Source organism: Bubalus kerabau, chromosome 10, assembly GCF_029407905.1.
Source record: "Bubalus kerabau isolate K-KA32 ecotype Philippines breed swamp buffalo chromosome 10, PCC_UOA_SB_1v2, whole genome shotgun sequence".
Taxonomy (NCBI): Eukaryota; Metazoa; Chordata; class Mammalia; order Artiodactyla; family Bovidae; genus Bubalus; species Bubalus kerabau.
Genome location: NC_073633.1, coordinates 100,407,690 through 100,427,210, shown reverse-complemented (window position 1 = coordinate 100,427,210; position 19,521 = coordinate 100,407,690).

Below are 19,521 nucleotides of genomic sequence, written 5' to 3'. Positions count from 1 at the left end.
TACATATTCAATCATGTCATCTGTGAATAAAGACGGTTTTACATCTTTCTTCTTCATCTCCATACATGTTCTTTCCTTTCTGGTCTCAGCATTAACTAGAACTCCAAGTAATGTGTTAAAAAGACAATGGTGAGAGGTAACACCCTTTCTTTGTCCCTGATCTTAATGAGAAGGCTTCTAGTTTCTCCCCATTAACAATGATGTAGGCTGTAGGTTTTTTGAAGTTATTCTCTCTCAACTTGAGGAAGTTCCCCTCTAGTCCTACTTTTCTGAGATATTTTATCATGAATGGGTTTTGGTTTTTGTTAAATAGCTTTTCTAAGTCTCTTAATGTAATCTTTAGATTGTTAATGCAGTGGATTGTATCAGTTGCTTTTCATATATTGAAACAGCTTTGCATTGGTTGCTGTTGTTCAGTTGCTAAGTTATGTCTGACTCTTTGTGACCCCATGGGCTGCAGCACACCAGCTTGGCAATAAATACTAACTGGTTGTGGCAGACAATTCTTTTTATACATTGTTAGATTTTTTTTTTTTTTTTTTTTTGGCTGACATTTTGTTGAGGACTTTTATATCTATGTTCATGAGAGAGATTGGCCCAAAATTTTCTTTTCTTGTAATATCTTTTTTGTGTTGGTATTTGAGTGATGCTCCTTTTTTTTTTTTTCTTTTTTTTCTTTTTACTTTTTATGGACTTCCTTGGTGGCTCAGATGGAAAAGAATTCACCCCTCGGTTCAATACCTGGGTAGGGAAGGTCCCCTGGAGAAGGGATAGACTACCCTCTCCAGTATTCTTTGGCTTCCCTGGTGGCTCAGAAAGTAAAGAATCTGCCTGTAATGTGGGAGATCTGGGTTTGAACTCTGGATTGGGAAGATCCCCTGGAAAAGGGAATGGCAACCCATTCCAGTATTCTTGCCTGGAGAATCCCATGGACAGAGGAGCCTGGCAGGTTACAGTTGATGGGGTCACAAAGAATCAGACATAACTGAGTGCCTTTCACTTCACTAGTTTAGCTTAATGGCTTATCAATTTTATTGATGTTTATTAAGAAGCAATTTTTGGTTCAGATAATTTTTAATTGGATTTCCTGTTCTCAGTTTTGTTGATTTCTGCTCAAATTCTAATAATTTCTTTTTTCATATGCTCACTTTAGACATAGCTTGTTCTTCTTTTCCTAAGTTTCTAAGGTGAAAGCTTAGATAATTGATTTCAGATTTTTCTGGTTTTCTAGTACATATTTTCAATAATAGAAAATCCCCACTCATCATGTTTTTGCTTCATACCACAAATTTTGGTAAATTGTATTTTTATTTACTTTAAAATATTTAAATTTTCATCTTGGTTTTTCCTTTGACCTATGTATTATTTAGAACAGTACAGTTTAATTTACTTGCATTGGGGATTTTCCATTTATTTTTCTATTTTTTACTTCTAATTTAATTTCATAGGTCTAAAAACAGACATTATAAGATATCTATTATTTTAAATTAATTAAGGTATGTTTCATGGCCCAGAATGTATTGTACTTTCATGAATGTTCATGGGAGCCTGAGATAATGTGTATTATGTTGGATTAAATAGACTATAGATGACAATTAAATTGAGTTGATTGACAGTGTTGTTGATTTCAATTATGTACTTACTGATTTTCTGCCTGATAGACTTGGCCATTTCTAACAGAGGAGTCTGAAGCCTCTGTTGAACTCTCCTACCATAATAGTCGGCTTATCTATTACTGTTTGCAATTATACTAGTTTTTGCTATTCATATTTTGATATTTTCTTGCAAGGCATATCCACATTAAAGATTGTTATGTCATATTGAAGAATTGAGTCATTTATTATTACATAATATTCCTTTTTTCTCCCTGATAATTTTCTTTTCTTAAAGCCTGCTCTCTTTGAACTGTGGTGCTGGAGAAGACTCCAGAAAGTCCCTTGACAGCAAGGAGATCAAACTAGTCACATACAAGGGAAATCAACCCTGAATATTCATTGAAAGGACTGATGCTGAAACGGAAGCTCCTGTATTTTGGTTATCTGATTTGAACAGCAAGCTTATTAGAAAAGTCCCTGATGCTGGGAAAGATTAAGGGCAGAAGAAGAGGGCATCAGAGGATATGTCTGGATGGCATCATTGATGCAATGGACATGAGCTTGGGCAAATGTCAGAAGACCATGAGGAACAGGGAGACCTGGTGTGCTACAGTCTATGAGGTCACAAAGTGTCAGACATGACTGGAATCCATTCAGACCAGTTCAGTCACTCAGTGGTATCTGATTCTTTGTGATGCCATGGATTGCAGCATACTAGGCCTCCCTGTCCATAACCAACTCCTGGAGTTTACTCAACCTCATGTCCATCGAGTTGGTGATGCCGTCCAACCATCTCATCCTCATCCTCTGTTGTCCCCTTCTCCTCCCACCTTCAATCTTTCCCAGCATCAAGGTCTTTTCAAATGAGTCATTTCTTCATATCAGGTGGCCAAAATATTGGAGTTTCAGATTCAGCATCAGTCCTTTCAAGGAATACTGAGGACTGATTTCCTTTAGAATGAATGGGTTGGATCTCCTTGCTGTCCAAGGGACTCTCAAGAATCTTCTCCAAAACCACAGTTCAAAAGCATCAGTTCTTCTGTGCTCAGCTTTCTTTATAGTCCAACTCTCACATCCATACATGACCACTGGAAAAACCATAGCCTTGAGGAGGCAGACTTTTGTTGGCAAAGTAATATGTCTGCTTTTTAATATGCTGTCTAGGTTGGTCATAACTTTTCTTCCAAGGAGCAAGTGTCTTTTAATTTCAAGGCTGAAGTCACTATCTGCAGAGATTTTGGAGCCCTGAAAAATAAAGTCTGTCACTGTTTCCACTGTTTTCCCATCTATTTGCCATGAAGTGATGGGACCAGATGCCATGACCTTAGTTTTCTGAAAGTTGAGTTTGAAGCCAAGTTTTTCACAATCCTCTTTTGCTTTCATCAAGAGGCTCTTAAGTTCTTCGTTTTTTCTGCCATAAGTGTGGTGTCATCTGCATATCTGAGGTTATTGAAATTTCCCCCAGAAATATTGATTCCAGCTTGTGCTTTATCCAGTCCAGTATTTCTTTTGATGTACTCTGCATATAAGTTAAATAAGCAGGATGGCAATATACTGCCTTGATGTACTCCTTTCCCCATTTGGAACCAGTCTGTTGTTCCATGTTCAGTTCTAACTGTTGCTTTAAACCTGCATACAGATTTCTCAGGAGGCAGGTTAGGTGGTCTGGTATTCCCATCTCTTTCAGAATTTTCCACAGTTTGCAGTGACCCACACAGTTCAAGGCTTTGCCATAGTCAATAAAGCAAAATAGATGTTATTCTGGAACTCTCTTGCTTTTTCTGTGATGCAACAGATGTTGGCAATTTGATCTCTGATTCCTCTGCCTTTCCTAAAACCAGCTTAAACATCTGGAAGTGCACGGTTCATGTATTATTGAAGCCTGGCTTGGAGAATTTTGAGCATTACTTTATTAGTGTGTGTAATGAGTGCAACTGTGTGGTAGTTTGAGCATTATTTGGCATTGCCTTTCTTTGGGATTGGAATGAAAACTGACCTTTTCTAGTCCTGAGGCCACTGCTCAGTTTTCCAAATTTGCTGGCATATTGAGTGCAGCACTTTCACAGCATCATCTTTCAGGATTTGAAATAGATCAACTGGAATTCCATCTCCAGGATGTCTCTCTCTAGGTCAGTGATCACTGCTTTGTGATTATCTGGGTCGTGAAGATCTTCTTTGTATAGTTCATTACATCTTTTTTGGGTGTTAGTTCTAAAAGGTCTTGTAGAACCGTTCAACTTCAGCTTCTTCAGCATTACTGGTTGGGGCATAGACTTGGATTACCATGATATTGAATGGTTTGCCTTGGAAATAAACAGAGATCATTCTGTCATTTTTGAGATTGCATCCAAGTACTGTATTTCAGACTCTTTTGTTGACTGTGATAGCTACTCCATTTCTTCCAAGCAATTCCTGCCCACGATAGTAGATATAACGGTCATCTGAGTTAAATTCACCCATTCCGGTCCAGTTTAGTTCACTGATTCCTAGAATGTCAACGTTCACTCTTGCCATCTCCTGTTTGACCACTTCCAATTTACCTTGATTCATGGAATTTACATTCCAGGTTCCTATGCAATACTGCTCTTTAGAGCATCGGATCTTGCTTCTATCACCAGTCACATCCACAACTGGGTGTTGTTTTTGCTTTGGTTCCATCCCTTCATTCTTTCTGGAGTTATTTCTCCACTGATCTCCAGTAGCATATTGGGCACCCAGGGAGCTCATCTTTCAGTGTCCTATCTTCTTGCCTTTGTATAATTGACCCATAAGCGTGTGTATTAATTTCTAGTCTCTCTATTCTGTTCCGTTGATCTGTTTCTATTTCTCTGCCAGTAGCATGTTGTTTTAATTACTGTAGTTTTGTAATACAGTCTGAAGTGAGAGAGAGAGACCTCTAGTTGTATTCTTTTTTCTCAATATTACTTTGGCAATTCAGGGTCTTTTGTGGTTCCATATAAATTTTAGGATTCTTTGCTCTAGTACTGTGAAAAATATCATGGGGATTTTTGTAGGAATTGCACTGAATCTGTATGTTGCTTTGAGTAGTATGGCCATTTATCAGTACTAATTCTTCCAATTCAAGAGTACGGGATATGTTTCTTTTTTTTTGTATCACCTTCAATTTCCTTCATCAATGTTTTACAAGTTTCAGAGTATGGGCCTTTCATCTTTTTGGTTCATATTCCTAGATATGTTTTTTTTTTTTAATTTTTTAAAACAAAATTTTAAATGGGATTGCTTGCTTTTACTGTCTTTTTCTGATAGTTCATTATTAATGTATAGAAAAACAGCAAGTTTCTGTATGCTAATCTTGTAGTATACAACTTTACTGAATTCATTTATCAGTTCTAATAGTTATTTTTGTGGAAACGGCCTTCTGCGGTATTAATTGAGCATTGTGTAAGATTACATTCCCTTTCCTTTCTTATCATATAAGAATCATAACTTTTCTAATTCTGTTTCTAATCATAACTTAAAAAAAAATTAGTTGTTGCCGTAGAACTCTATGACAATATACATTTCCAGCTAATCCAAATTTACTTTCAAATAGGTAGTGTGAATACTTTATAATGACAAAGCAATTTTATTGCTTCCTTTCATCCCTTATATCATTGCTATAGTCCATTTCATTTACATATATATATAATCACATACATTATTGTATTATTATTTTGAACTAACCACTATCTGTTAGGTCTGTTAAGAATATTACTCTTATTCTTTTATCTATGCTTTTTCTTTCTTTACATATACCTGAATTTCTAACCATGTAATTACCTTCTCTCTATGAACTTCTTTTAACATTTCATGAAAATCAAGTCTACTGGTGACAAATTTTCTAAATTTTTCTTTTTCTGTAAAAGTCTTTATTCCTCCTTAACCTTTTCAAAATAATCTCATAGGGTACTAATGTACTTCGTGGATTTTTCTCTCTTCACTCTATATATTTTACTCTACTCTCTTCCTTGTGTGGTTTCTGAGGAGAAGTCAGATGTGATTTTTATTTTTTCTTATCTATAGGTAGTATTTCACTTTTCTTTTGATTTATTTCAAGGTATTTTCTTTATCTTTAATTTTCTGAAGTTTCAAAATCCTCCTTGGTGTTCTCTGAGTTTCCTGGATTATGGTTAAGTCTGACATTAATTTGGGGGATGTTCTTAGTCATTACAATTTCAAATATTTCTTTCTCTCTTTCTCTTGTTGGTATTCCTATTATGTGTAAGATACACCAATTGTAATTGTCCCACAGTTCTTATATATAACATAGCAAATCTTATATATAAGATAGTAGATCTTATATATGATAGTAAATTTTATGTCTAAGATAGCATATCTTATATACAAGATAGTATATATATATATTTTTTTTCAATTTTGTCCTCTTGTTCTTTCAATTTTAAAGGTTTCTATTGACATATTCTTAGGCTCAGATATTCTTTTCTCAGCTATGTTCAGTCTACTAATAAGCCCATCAAAGACATTCTTTATTTCTATTGCAGTATTTAGCTCTTCTATCTCTTTGCTTACATTATCCATCTGTTCTTACATACTATCTGCTTTATCCATTAAAGCCCTTCACAGATTAACCATAACTGCTTTAAATCCCAAGTCTGATCATTCCAACAGCAGTGCCAAGTCTGGTTCTGATTCTTGTTCTGTCTCGTAAAAATGTGTTTTTTGCATTTGGTTATGCCCTTTATTTTTCTCCTTGATATCTAGACATGATATACCAGATTCAAGAAAGTTATTTAAATAGGATTTTAATAATGTGGTGGTGAGATAAGGGAAGCATTGTATAGTCCTATAATAAGGAGTTAATCTTTTTAGTGAACTGTACCTCTATACTGTGAACTTCACAAGTGGTTATTTTTTTTTTTTTTATTTTTTTGCTCCCTACCCACAGTTAGGTGAGACAGGATGACTAGATGACTAGAGTGGGCTGCAGTTGGGAAATTACCTCCCCCCAGATCAATTAGCTCTGATAAAATCCCTATAGTTTAGATTCTAGTTAAATAATTTCTTCTGAGAGCAGACTTGTTAAGGACCAAGTTCTTCTGTGTACAGTTAGATTTCTATGCCTGTGGTTTCCATATGAGCAAATTTAACCAATATATATTCTCTCTCTATATATATTTTTATATATATTCTGGAATTAAATATATATATTGTATATATAATATAATTTTATATATATACCTATATATATATTTAATTCTAGAAACTACCAAAATGTAAAAATTGAATTTGCTGCTATTTATATAGCACTGTGATGTTTTCGATTTTATAAGTAAACTAGAGATGATTTAAAGTATATGGGAAGAAAGTGAAAGTGAAATCGCTCAGTCATGTCCAACTCTTTGCGACCCCATGGACTGTAGTCTACCAGGCTCCTCTGTCCATAGAGTTTTCCAGGCAAGAATACTGGAGTGGGTTGCCATTTCCTTTCTCCAGTAGATCATCCCAAGCCAGGGATCGAACCCGGGTCTCCCGCATTGCAGGGTAAAGCAGACGCTTTACTCTCAAGCCACCAGAGAAGCCCTAGTATATGGAAGGATGTATGTAAGTTTTATGTAAATACTGCACTATTTATATAAGGAACGTGAGCATACTCACATTATGGGTGCCCAGTCCCCGGTGGATACTGAGGGATGACTGTATTTCAAAATGTTTCCTTTAATGATCCTTAACATTTCATGCAAAGATGGGCTAAATAATGGAGAGAAATGGTAGGGACCTAACAGAAGCAGAAGATATTAAGAAGAGGTGGCAAGAATACACAGAAGAACTGTACAAAAAAGATCTTCATGATCCAGATAATCATGACAGTGTGATCACTCACCTAGAGCCAGACATCCTGGAATGTGAAGTCAGGTGGGCCTTAGGAAGCATCCCCTACGAACACAGCTAGTGGAGGTGATGGAATTCCAGTTGAGCTATTTCAAATCCTGAAAGATAATGCTGTGAAAGTGCTACACTCAATATGCCAGCAAATTTGGAAAGCTTAGCAGTGGCCACAAGACTGGAAAAGGTCAGTTTTTATTTCAATCCCAAAGAAAGGCAATGCCAACGAATGCTCAAACTACCACACAATTGCACTCATCTCACACGCTAGTAAAGTAATGCTCAAAATTCTCTAAGGCAGGCTTCAGCAATACTTGAACTGTGAACTTCCATATGTTCAAGCTGGTTTTAGAAAAGGCAGAGAGACCAGCGATCAAATTGCCAACATCTGATGGATCATCGAAAAAGCAATAGAGTTCGAGAAAAAACATCTGTTTCTGCTTTTTTGACTATGCCAAAGCTTTTGACTCTGTGGGTCACAATAAACTGTGGAAAATTCTGAAAGAGATGGGAATACCAGACCACCTGACCTGCCTCTTGAGAAACCTGTATGTAAGTAAGGAAGCAACAGTTAGAACTGGACAGGGAACAACAGACTGGTTCCAAATAGGAAAAGCAGTACGTCAAGGCTGTATATTGTCACCCTGCTTATTTAACTTATATGCAGAGTACATCATGAGAAACACTGGGCTGGAAGAAGCACAAGATGGAATCAAGGTTGCTGGGGGAAATATCAATAACCTCAGATATGCAGATGACACCACCCTTATGGAAGAAAGTGAAAATAACTAAAGAGCCTCTTAATGAAAGTGAAAGTAGAGAGTGAAAAAGTTGGCTTAAAGCTCTACATTCAGAAAACGAAGATCATGGTATCTGGTCCCATCACTTCATGGCAAATAGATGGGGAAACAGTGGAAACAGTGTCAGACTTTATTTTGGTGGGCTGAAAAATCACAGCAGATAGTGATTGCGGTCGTGAAATTAAAAGACGCTTACTCCTTGGAAGAAAAGTTATGACCAACCTAGATAGCATATTCAAAAGCAGAGACATTACTTTGTCAACAAAGGTCCATCTAGTCAAGGCTATGGTTTTTCCAGTGATCACATATGGATGTGAGAGTTGGACTATAAAGAAAGCTGAGCATCGAAGAATTAATGCTTTTGAACTGCGGTGTTGAAGAAGACTCTTGAGAGTCCCTTGGACTGCAAGGAGATCCAACGAGTCCATCCTAAAGGAGATTAGTCCTGGGTGTTCATTGGAAGGACTGATGTTGAAGCTGAAACTCCAATACTTTGGCCACCTGATGCCAAGAGTTGACTCATTGGAAAAGACTCTGATGCTGGGAAGGATTGGGAGGAGAAGGGGATGGCAGAGGATGAGATGGTTGAATGGCATCACCGACTCAATGCACATGGGTTTGGGTGGACTCTGGGAGTTGGTGATGACAGGGAGGCCTGGTGTGCTGTGGTTCATGGGGTCGCAAAGAGTCAGACATGACTGAGCGACTGAACTGAACTGACCTCCCCTATCAGAATCCCAAGTTTTCTTTATTATTTACTGTGAGAATGTGGTTGAGTCTTTAATTAGAGTTAAAACTCTCAAAAGCATGCTAGTCCCCCAGTGACTGGATCGCTTTAGAATTTTGAACTCAAACTGTCCATGGTGAGCCTCTAGCAATGCCTCAGTTATACTTCAGGTTTCCCTAATCAGGCACTGACTCCTACAGAGTTTTCTCCCAACTCAGGATATTGTGTATTTTGTATACCTCAACCTATGAGAGCAGGGGCTTTATATGCCTTGTTTAATTTCTTATGCCAGCTCCCCAAATAGTGTCTGGCATATAACATGTTCTTATTAAATATCTGCCAAATGAATAAACTTATTAAATCCTAGTACTCTACATCAGATATCCCATCAAAATTTCACCAAATAACCTGTAATTCTGAATTTCAATATATTTTACTTTTTATTTCTCCTTGTTGAATTTTAGGGCTTCCCTGGTGGTTCAGTGGTAAAGAATCTGCCTGCCAAGCAAGCGAGGTGGGTTCGATCTCTGGGTCAGGAAGATCCCCTGGTGAAGGAAATGGCAACCCACTCCAGTACTCTTGCATGGGAAATCCCATGGACAGAGGAGCCTGGCAGGCAACAACTGATGGAGTTGCAGAGAGTCAGACATGACTGAGCAACTAAACAATAAGAATAATTATACATTGAGAGAGAAGGAAAACAACTCGTCATTATTATTTAATTGTGGGAAACCACTAGAATTTACACATACCTTTTTAGTTGGGCTATAAATATGTTTCAATGTCTGTATTACTATTTCTATTTATTAGGGACCATGTAACAAGAACCTCCTCTTAATAACATTAGTAGGTTCAAACTGGCTTCTCATCTCTGGACATAGTTGCAAAGCCAAACCCTCTCTGAAAGTGAAAATTACTCAGTAGTGTCTGACTCTGTGAGCCCATGGACAAGAATACTGGAGTGGGTTTGCCATTCCCTTCCCCAGGGGATCTTCCTGACCCTGGGACTGAATTCAAGTCCCCTGCTTTTCAGGCAGATTCTCTATCCTCTGCGCCATCAGGGAAGCCCAAACCTTCTTTGTGAAGGGTGGATAGAGAATCAAGCAACCTATCTCTACTTTCTCCTCCCATCTCCACAGAACCTAAGGGAACTCTTGATGACACATTCAGGAGTATGTGAAGAAATATATTGCATTACATTAAGACAGAAATACATATTGTTCTAGTTCTCCATGAAGACCCACATGTATGCCACTGTCTCACTGTAATATCTGCCTGTAAGGACTGTTGGAATTGGATATATATTTTGTTTGCCACTTTTATACTACTTAAAGTACTCAGTAATTTAATTCACCCACACACAAGAATTTGTTTCAAAATGCATCCCTACCTCCAAGTAGGCTTTAGTGGTTTAGTTGCTAAAACGTGTTCAACTCTTGCACCCCATGGACTGTAGCCCTCCAGGCTCCTCTGACAATGGGATTATCCAGGAAAGAATACTGAAGTGGGTTGCCATTTCCTTCTCCAGGGCATCTTTCCAATCCAGGAATCGAACCCGAGTCTCCTGCACTGCAGGCAGATTGTTTACCACCTGAGCTACAAGGGAAGTCCTAAAGAGCTTGCAATTTAAAACACTAATCAGAACCAGAAAACTAGGGATAAAATAGAGCTATTAAAATACAAAAAGAGCAGATGTAGGAATTCCCAGTTTTCTAAGATGAAAAGATTACACCACTGTATTTGTGTTCTGAGTCTATTAATGCATTCAGTTTTCTGGCAATGAAGAAAAAAATTTTGTCTTAACTGATGGAACAGATTGGCTTTCAGAGTTTCTTTCTTTTACAAAAGATATTCTACAAAAGCATGTGTTCAGCAGTTCCAATTTTTTTTTTTTCTTTTAGCAGCACAATTTAAGCAGGAAATGAGCACTGCAGTAGATTAAATTATTGGTCTCAAATTTTCACTCCCTCTTATAGACTAATACATCGATACAGTTTCTGTGGCCTCATGGTAGGCACATTATTTTTGCTCTATATCTTCATTCTTTATCTGTTCTGTATACTTGACTTTGGCTGTAGCCTCCTGACGTTCTGTTCAAAGGAATGTTAGGACATGATAGAAAGTGGTTGGAATGCTCTCTTTTGCTTCTGTGACTATCATGAGAACATGACCCATTTAGGACCTAGAGCACCAGCCTGGGTCCAAAGACCAATAAAGCAGAGACCCCCACCAATCTGCAGACCAGCAGTTTGGAGCAAAGCTGATGCAGCCAATTCACAGTGTATATGCACATGATGGTTATGGCAATAGCTAACTACCACACGTTTCTTCCTCAAGGCACAAATGAGATTTATACAAAGGAAACTGAGTACTAAAAATAAATCTGTTTCTACATATTTCAAAACCTCAGGCTACTATCTTTAGATGAGCATAGCAAAGGCAAATATGAAATATCTATGTGACCACTGGCTTTAGGGCTATTGATACTATACAACAATGTTTCCACCATTGAAAATCTTACAAACTGTCAGGGTCAAGTTTGGGTTTAGTTCAAGCTGACTTAAAGAGTAAGGAAGAGATCTGCCCACAACCCCACAAGTTTCCAGGCACAAATGTTTTCTGTATCAGTGGAAAACAAATGGGCCTGGGAGCTGGAAGTGGGGATTATATGGTGCCAGTCTTCTTGGGGTGTAAGAAAAAACTTATTTATGGAGGAGGACCCTGAATTTTCGCTTAACAGATATAAAGTGAGGGTACTACAAGAAGCAAGCATAGCAAGAGTATTTTATATATTGGTCTGATCTGAGCAAAGCCTTAAAGAAGGCAATAGTAAGCAAGCATGAAATAAATTATTTAGAGAAAGAAAATAGCCAATAAGGATTTTTCAGTCCTAAAGGTCAAGGCCTAACGTGACCAAGAGTACCTATTTGATAAGACCCCAAGAGAGGAACGTTGTCTCCTAACATAAAATATCCAAGGGCACTAGGCACAGGACCATGTTTTAAACTGCTGTTCAATAGCTAACTCATGGTCAATTATTTGCAGCCCCGGGGTCTGAAGCACACCAGGCATCGCTGTCCTTCAGTTCAGTTTAGTTCAGTCACTCAGTTGTGTCTGATTCTTTGCGATCCCATGAACTGCAGCATGCCAGGCCTCCCTGTCCATCACCAACTCTCAGAGTTTACTCAAACTCATGTCCACTGAGTCGGTGATGCCATCCAACCATTTCATCCTCTGTCGTCCCCTTCTCCTCCCGCCTTCAATCATTTCCAGCATCATGGTCTTTTCAAATGAGTCAGTTCTTTGCATCAGGTGGCCAAAGTATTGGAGTTTCAGCTTCAATATCATTCAACTTCCAATGAATATTCAGGGTCGATTTCCTTTAGAATTGACTGGTTTGATCTCCTTGCTATCCAAGGGACACAAGTGTTTTCTCTAGCACCACAATTCAAAAACATCAATTCTTTAGCACTCAGCCTTCTTTACGGTCCAACCCTCACATTTGTACATGACTACTGGAAAAAAAACATAGCTTTGACTATACAATCCTTTGTCACCAAAGTAATGTCTCTGCTTTTTAATATGCTGTCTAGGTTGGTCATAGCTTTTCTTCCAAGGAGAAAGCATCTTTTAATTTCATGGCTGCAGTCACTGTTCTCAGTGATTTTAGAAACCAAGAAAATAAAATCTATCACTATTTCCACTTTTTCCCCATCTACTTGCCATGAAGTGATAGGTCTGGATACCCTGATCTTAGTTTTTGGATGTTGAGTTTTAAGCCTGCTTTTTCAACCTCCTATTTCACCTTCATCAAGAGGCTCTTTAGTTCCTCTTCACTTTCTGCCATTAGAGTGGTATCAACTGCATATCTGCAGTTGTTGATATTTCTCCCAGAAATCTTAATTTCAATTTGAGATTTATCCAGCCTAGCATTTTACATGATGTACTCTGCATATGAGTTAAATAAGCAGGGTGACAATATACAGCTTTGACATGCTCCTTTCCCAACTTTGAACCAGTCTGTTTTTCCATGTCCAATTCTAACTGTTGCTTCTTGACCTGCATACCAATTTCTCAGGAGGTAGGTAAGGTAGTCTGGTATTCCCATCACTTTAAGAATTTTCCACAGTTTGCTTTGATCCACACAGTCAAAGGCTTTAGTGTAGTCAATGAAGCAAATGTTTTCTGGAATTCCCTTGCTTTCTCTGTGATCGAGTGGATGTTGGCAATTTGATATCTGGTTCCTCTGCCTTTTCTAAATCCAGCTTGTACATCTAGAAATTCTCAGTTCACATACTACTGAAGCCTAGCTTGAAGGATTTGAGCATTATCTTGCTAGTACATGAAATGAAAGCAATTGTGCAGTAGTTTGAGCATTCTTTGGCATTGCCTTTCTTTGGGATTAGAATGAAAATTGACCTTTTCCAGTCCTGTGGCCACTGCTGAGTTTTCCAAATTTGTTAACATATTGAGTGCATCACTTCAACATCATCATCTTTTTAGATTTTAAATAGCCCTGCTGAAATTCCATCACCTCCACTAGCTTTATTTGTAATGATGCTTCCTAAGACACACTTGTCTTCACACTCCAGGATATCTGTCTCTAGTTGAGTGCCCGCACCATCATGGTTGTATGGGTCATTAAGACGTCTTTTGTATAGTTCTTCTGTGTATTCTTGCCACGTCTTCTTAATCTTGTCTCTTCTGTTAGGTCCTTGCCTTTTCTGTCTTTAATTGTGCCCATCCTTACATGAAATATTCCCTTGTTATCTCCAGTTTTCTTGAAGAGATCCCTCGTCTTTCCTGTTCTATTGTTTCCTCTACTTCTCTTCATTGTTCACTTAAGAAGGCTTTCTCACCTCTTGCTATTCTTTGGAACTCTGCATTTAGATGGATATATCTTTCCTTTTTCCTTTGCCTTTTGCTTCTCCTTTTCTCAGCTATTCGTGAGTCCTTTTCAGACAACCACTTTTCCCTCTTGCATTTCTTTTTCTTGGGATGGTTTTGGCCATCACCTCCTGTACAGTGTTGCAAACCTCTGCCATAGTTCTTTTGGCATTCTGTTACCAGATCTAATCCTTTGAGTCTATTCCTCACCTGTACTATATAATCCTAAGGTCATACCTGAATGGTCTAGTGGCTCTCCCCATTCCTTCAATTTAAGCCTGAATTTTGCAATAAAGAGCTGATGATCTGAGCCACAGTCAGCTCCAGGTCTTATTTTTGCTATCTAGAGCTTCTCCATCTTTGGCTGCAAAGAATATAATCAATCTTATTTTGGTATTGACCATATGGTGATGTCTATGTGTACAGTCATCTGTTTTTCTCACTACAAAAAACACTGTGAACATTATGTTTTCAGGGTTTCTTCACATTGATTCGTATAGGTCTAGTAATTTGGTAGCACTTAGAGTAGTCCATTCAGTATTTTCTTCTTTCTATGTCAAAATATATTAAGATAGTTTCTTAATTATCTTTTTAATTACAGCTAGTGATACAGTAATGCTCCTCATATAATTTCCTAGTGCAGAATTATACATTCAATATAAAACATTTTAGATGAATTTTAAAACATAACACAAAATATAATATTTTACTTTGTTTATGGGTGATTAAATATGTAGTAGAAATAAAGCAATCGATGCACGATACTGGATGCTTGGGACTGGTGCACTGGGACGACCCAGAGGGATGGAACAGGGAGAGAGGAGTGAGGAGGGTTCAGGATGGGGAACACATGTATACCTGTGGCGGATTCATTTTGATATTTGGCAAAACTAATACAATTATGTAAAGTTTAAAAATAAAAAAAAATAAAAAAAAAAAACAATAGACAGGAATGAAGTACAGACAATTTATTATAGTAGTTGTTGCTTCTGGGGAGAGTGAAGGGAAATACAACTGTGCAAAGGAACAAGATAGATTTCAGAAGTATCTGTAGTGGTCTTATCATATTTGATGAAATATATGATGAAATAGGGCTGACTATAAACAATAACTAATTCAGGGTTAATAACTGTATGTGTACTTGTTGCATTATTTTTAAAAGGTTTTTGAGTTTTAAAACTTTCAAAATAGGTTAAAAACAAAAGCATGTATATCTTATGACTTAAATATTCACTTTTGGTGTATAAATGGTATGAAACTCTGGCTCATGTATAGTATAATCTGTACAAAGAATGTCTATCAAGTGTAATGATTATAAAAGGAAAATAATCCATAAATTAATAAATAAACATTAGTATGTGAAATAAATATAAATAATTAAAAAAATTGAATTCATACTCATTGACCAAAATTTGGAAAATTCAGATATCTATGAGGGGAAAAGAATTGTGTGTTTGACTATGTCTCAGGGTCTATGAGTGTCAAAATTCTATTTCCTCTCTGAATTGTATGTGTAGAGGGGATGGGGGTATTTGAACAGTTAAAGTTATAACTGATAAGGATAATATAGCAACTTGGTTTTTTACTAAAAATTTATATTTTATCCCATAATTTTAAAACCTATTTTTAGTTAGCAGGGACTGCTAACCTGTTTCTCAAATCACCTTAATCTCTTTCTCTTTACAATGACTATTTCAAAATTTCTCCTTTCTTTACAAATGTCTCATCTTCCTATATATTTTCTCACCTTCCCATTTTCTGACAATTACCTAACCTCAGACTGGAATCCTTCACTACTTGGGTTCCAAATGCACATGGGTGTTCTTATCATTCTTACCTTTTGTTATGGTGAAGGCACTATTGGTTTGGTGAAGGCATTAAGGTAGTGACCAATGCCCCTCCTGGCTTCAGTAGCACACCCTAGTAGCAATGTTACCCCTTATGCATTTAATCTCACCTTGGTAGTGTATTTCCAATAGTTGTTTAAAATACCTTATGTTTCACATTAAAATAAAAATTAAAAAGACTTATTATAAACTCCCCACCTATTTCACTGCTGTTTTCCCTACTCTCTACACCCTTCTTTGGAAGGAATGGTGCTAAAGCTGAAACTCGAGTACTTCGGCCACCTCATGGGAAGAGTTGACTCATTGAAAAAGACTCTGATGCTGGGAGGGATTGGGGACAGGAGGAGAATTAAACAGTATAAAAATCAGAAAAAGCAAAAAAAAAAAAGTCAGCTAATATTGTCTGTATTGCCATTTTCTCTGAATTATTTATTAAACTGCAATGAACTATTATATACAATAAAAAGGGCCTTTGGTTAGGAGATCTCATTTGATTTTCAGGTTTACAAGTGCTACTTAATTGTGGCCCTTATAGACTACCCTTTAATTCTATTGAGTGTCCAAAATATCTATACATTGAAAAATTAATGTTATAGAAATTGTAAATTAAAAAAAATAGAAAATTTAATTAAAATAGAAATATATTGTTTACCCTGAGGGAAAGGGAACAAGAAAGGTCCTCTTAAAAGCAAGATTTATTTCCAAATCACCCTTACTGATACATTTCATAAAGTACCTTTGGTTTAGCCGTAATTTGTCTCAAATGAGAGTAACTCAATGGGTTTAACCATGACCATGTTTCTTGTTAATTTCAAGCTATAGGTTGGCCTCCTTTTCCTTTGAATCATCCAGCTGTTGCTTTTGTAGAAAGATAAAATCTCTTAATGTGTCATAAGTATATCTTCAATTCAGACAAAAGCCAAAAGTGAAGACATAGCCTTGGCTTTAATGCTGGAGGAAACAATTTATTTGGCGTGCCATTGTTCTTAATAAGTGAATTCTTCCTTTATAGCATTAAAGAAAAAAAAGAAAAGAAAAGATTTGGAAATTATGGCATTAGTCCCATAAGGAGACTCAAAGTTACACATATTGAAAAAGCGAAGTTAACACGGTATCTAAACTATGAGGGAAGCAATTTTGTTATGTTCAATTGCTTTGATGCTGCCAAGGTGACTTACCATTCATTATTAATAATAAAGGTAGTCCTGTCAAATGTATAATGGGACTTCCATAACTCAGATACTTGCATTTATTCTGCTGAAAATGCTATAGCATCTTATCAGTTTAGATCTACTTCTTTAGATATTGTCATCTCATAGATGATAAAAAGCAATAGATACATTTCCAAGAAGGTGATTAATATGTTACATTCATTCAGCATATTGCTCTCAATTATTATTTTTACTATTGTCACAAAATTAATTTTTAAAAGGACAAATGAAGGAATGTTTGTTTTAGTCATATATCTACTGTTCACACATGATTCCTCTAATATTGTTAAAAAAACAAACCAAATAAACTAACAGCAGCAGAGGTGTAATTCAGTGGTCAAGAACATGGACATAGAACCCATTAGCTTAGTTTTAGAGACCACACTAATAGTACAATTTTGGGCAAATAAATCAGTTTCTTCATGGGTAAAATGAGACAGGCCTCATTTCATAGGCTATTCAATATCAGCTTTAAAAATATATGTATAATGTTTGGAATTCTTCCTGGAATACATTTTTGCTCTTAAAAAACTCAGTAGGGAGAAGACACCCAGAGAGCATTCTGCTTGGCAACAGCTGCCAACCACTGGCTATGAATGGCAACAGCAATGAAACTAACACAATGACAAGTGAAAGTTCACAGAATCCACCTGCCAGTATAGGAGACACAGGAGATGTGGGTTCAATCCCTGGCTCAGGAAGATCCCCTGGAGGAGGAAACGGCCACCCACTCCAGTATTCTTGCCTGGAAAATCCCATGGACAGAAGAGTTTGGGGGCACAGTCCATGGGGTCACAAAGAGTTGGACATGACTGATCAACTGAGCAATTCAGCAATTGCTAAGTTGTACAAATATTAATTTATTAATTCATACAAAACATGGCTTCATATTTTCTATTGCTATCCCCATTCTGTCAATGATAAATATAAACTTAGAAAATTCAGATAAATTGACAATTGTCCTATACTAAACTAATGATAAAAATATGACTGATACCCATTTTTAAATGTTCTTACCTACTTTGAATATTTGTAATAAATTCATTCCTAGAAGTCCTGGATACAGCTGATAGTTGATCTTAATTAGATTATCCATTAGTTTTGTTCTTGCATCTGGGATTTTTTGCAAAAGAAGCAAAGAAGGCTAAGGCACTTCTCTTGATATTATGTCTGAAAGGACAAACTTGCCATCCTTCTGGACAACACATACTTGCTCTGTTAACTTAGTAGGAGGTTTCAATTAAAAGTGAAACAGTAAGCAGATGTATCTCTACTTTGAAAACTGATATCACATCATTGATCTTATTATTGTAATGAATATTTTCTAAGCATGTTGCTTGTGTTTTAAACTGTGCTTGGCAGGAATGTAAATTGCAACAATCTGACTCATGAGTCTTATAATTAACCTGCAGTGTGATAAGGCAGTGATAAAACCTGAACACGATGTTATGGATGAGAAGGAAAAAATCTATCAATATAATGATGAGAGGAGAGTGATATCCGAGGCCAATCTTGTTAAAGGGTTTCTTAATAACATAAAGTGAGATAAACAGCAAAGGCCATATGCTCAAATCCATGAGACACTGAAAGAAATATACATAATTTTGCACAGCTAAAGAGTCATTGTCACTGTGATAAATCTGTCTGCCAGTACTGAAGACTCAAGAGACATGGGTTTAATCTCTGGGTCGGGAAGATCCCCTGGAAAAGAAAATGACAGCCTGCTCCAGGGTTCTTTCCTGGGAAATCCCATGGACAGAGGAGCCTGGTGGGCTACATACAGTTCATGGGGTTATAAAAGAGAGGGACATGACTGAGCCACTGAGCACACACGCACAGAAGGACACAAAATGCCTTTGCCATTATGGGGAAGAAAGTAGACAAAGACATACCTATGGAAGAGAGACACTACAGATTTAGGCAAAGAATAAGTGATGCACAGTCATGAGAGCACACGCGATTTTCTTGGTTGATCCCTTTGGTTATGGGAGGTGAATGAAGACTGTGAAGTAGAGAATAAAGTGGTCACGTTGAATTTTAGAAATATAATTCTTGTGCGAGTATTTAATGATAAATATCTGGAGATAGTAAAATGTTCAGAACCTTTTAAATAGCTTTTAAAAATAATGTATTTAAAAGACAGTAAAACATAAGGTGGCCAAAAACTTTGGCTAAAAACAGAAAGTGTCTGCTTATTATTGTGGTTTATCTGTGTGGCCAGTCAGGGCACCTCTGATGTAGAATGTCTTTGGTTAATCATGAACTACAGCAAAGCAGGAGATTTGCCAATTTTGCCTACAGGTATATAGGAACAGATTAATTATGAATTATTTAGAACATATAAACAATATAATGACTAATTATAGAACACCTTCAAGCTTAGAAAGCAAATGTGTACAAATCGATGGAATGTGGTAAAGAATCTGCCTGCCAGTGCAAGAGACATGGGTTCAATCCCTGGATCAGGAAGATCTCCTGGAGAAGGAAATGGAAATCCACTCCAGTATTCTTGCCTGGAGAATTGCATGAACAGGGGAGCCGGGTGGCCTACAGTCAATGGGCTCACCAAGAGTTGACCATGACTTAGCAACTAAAGAGCAGCGGTATGTG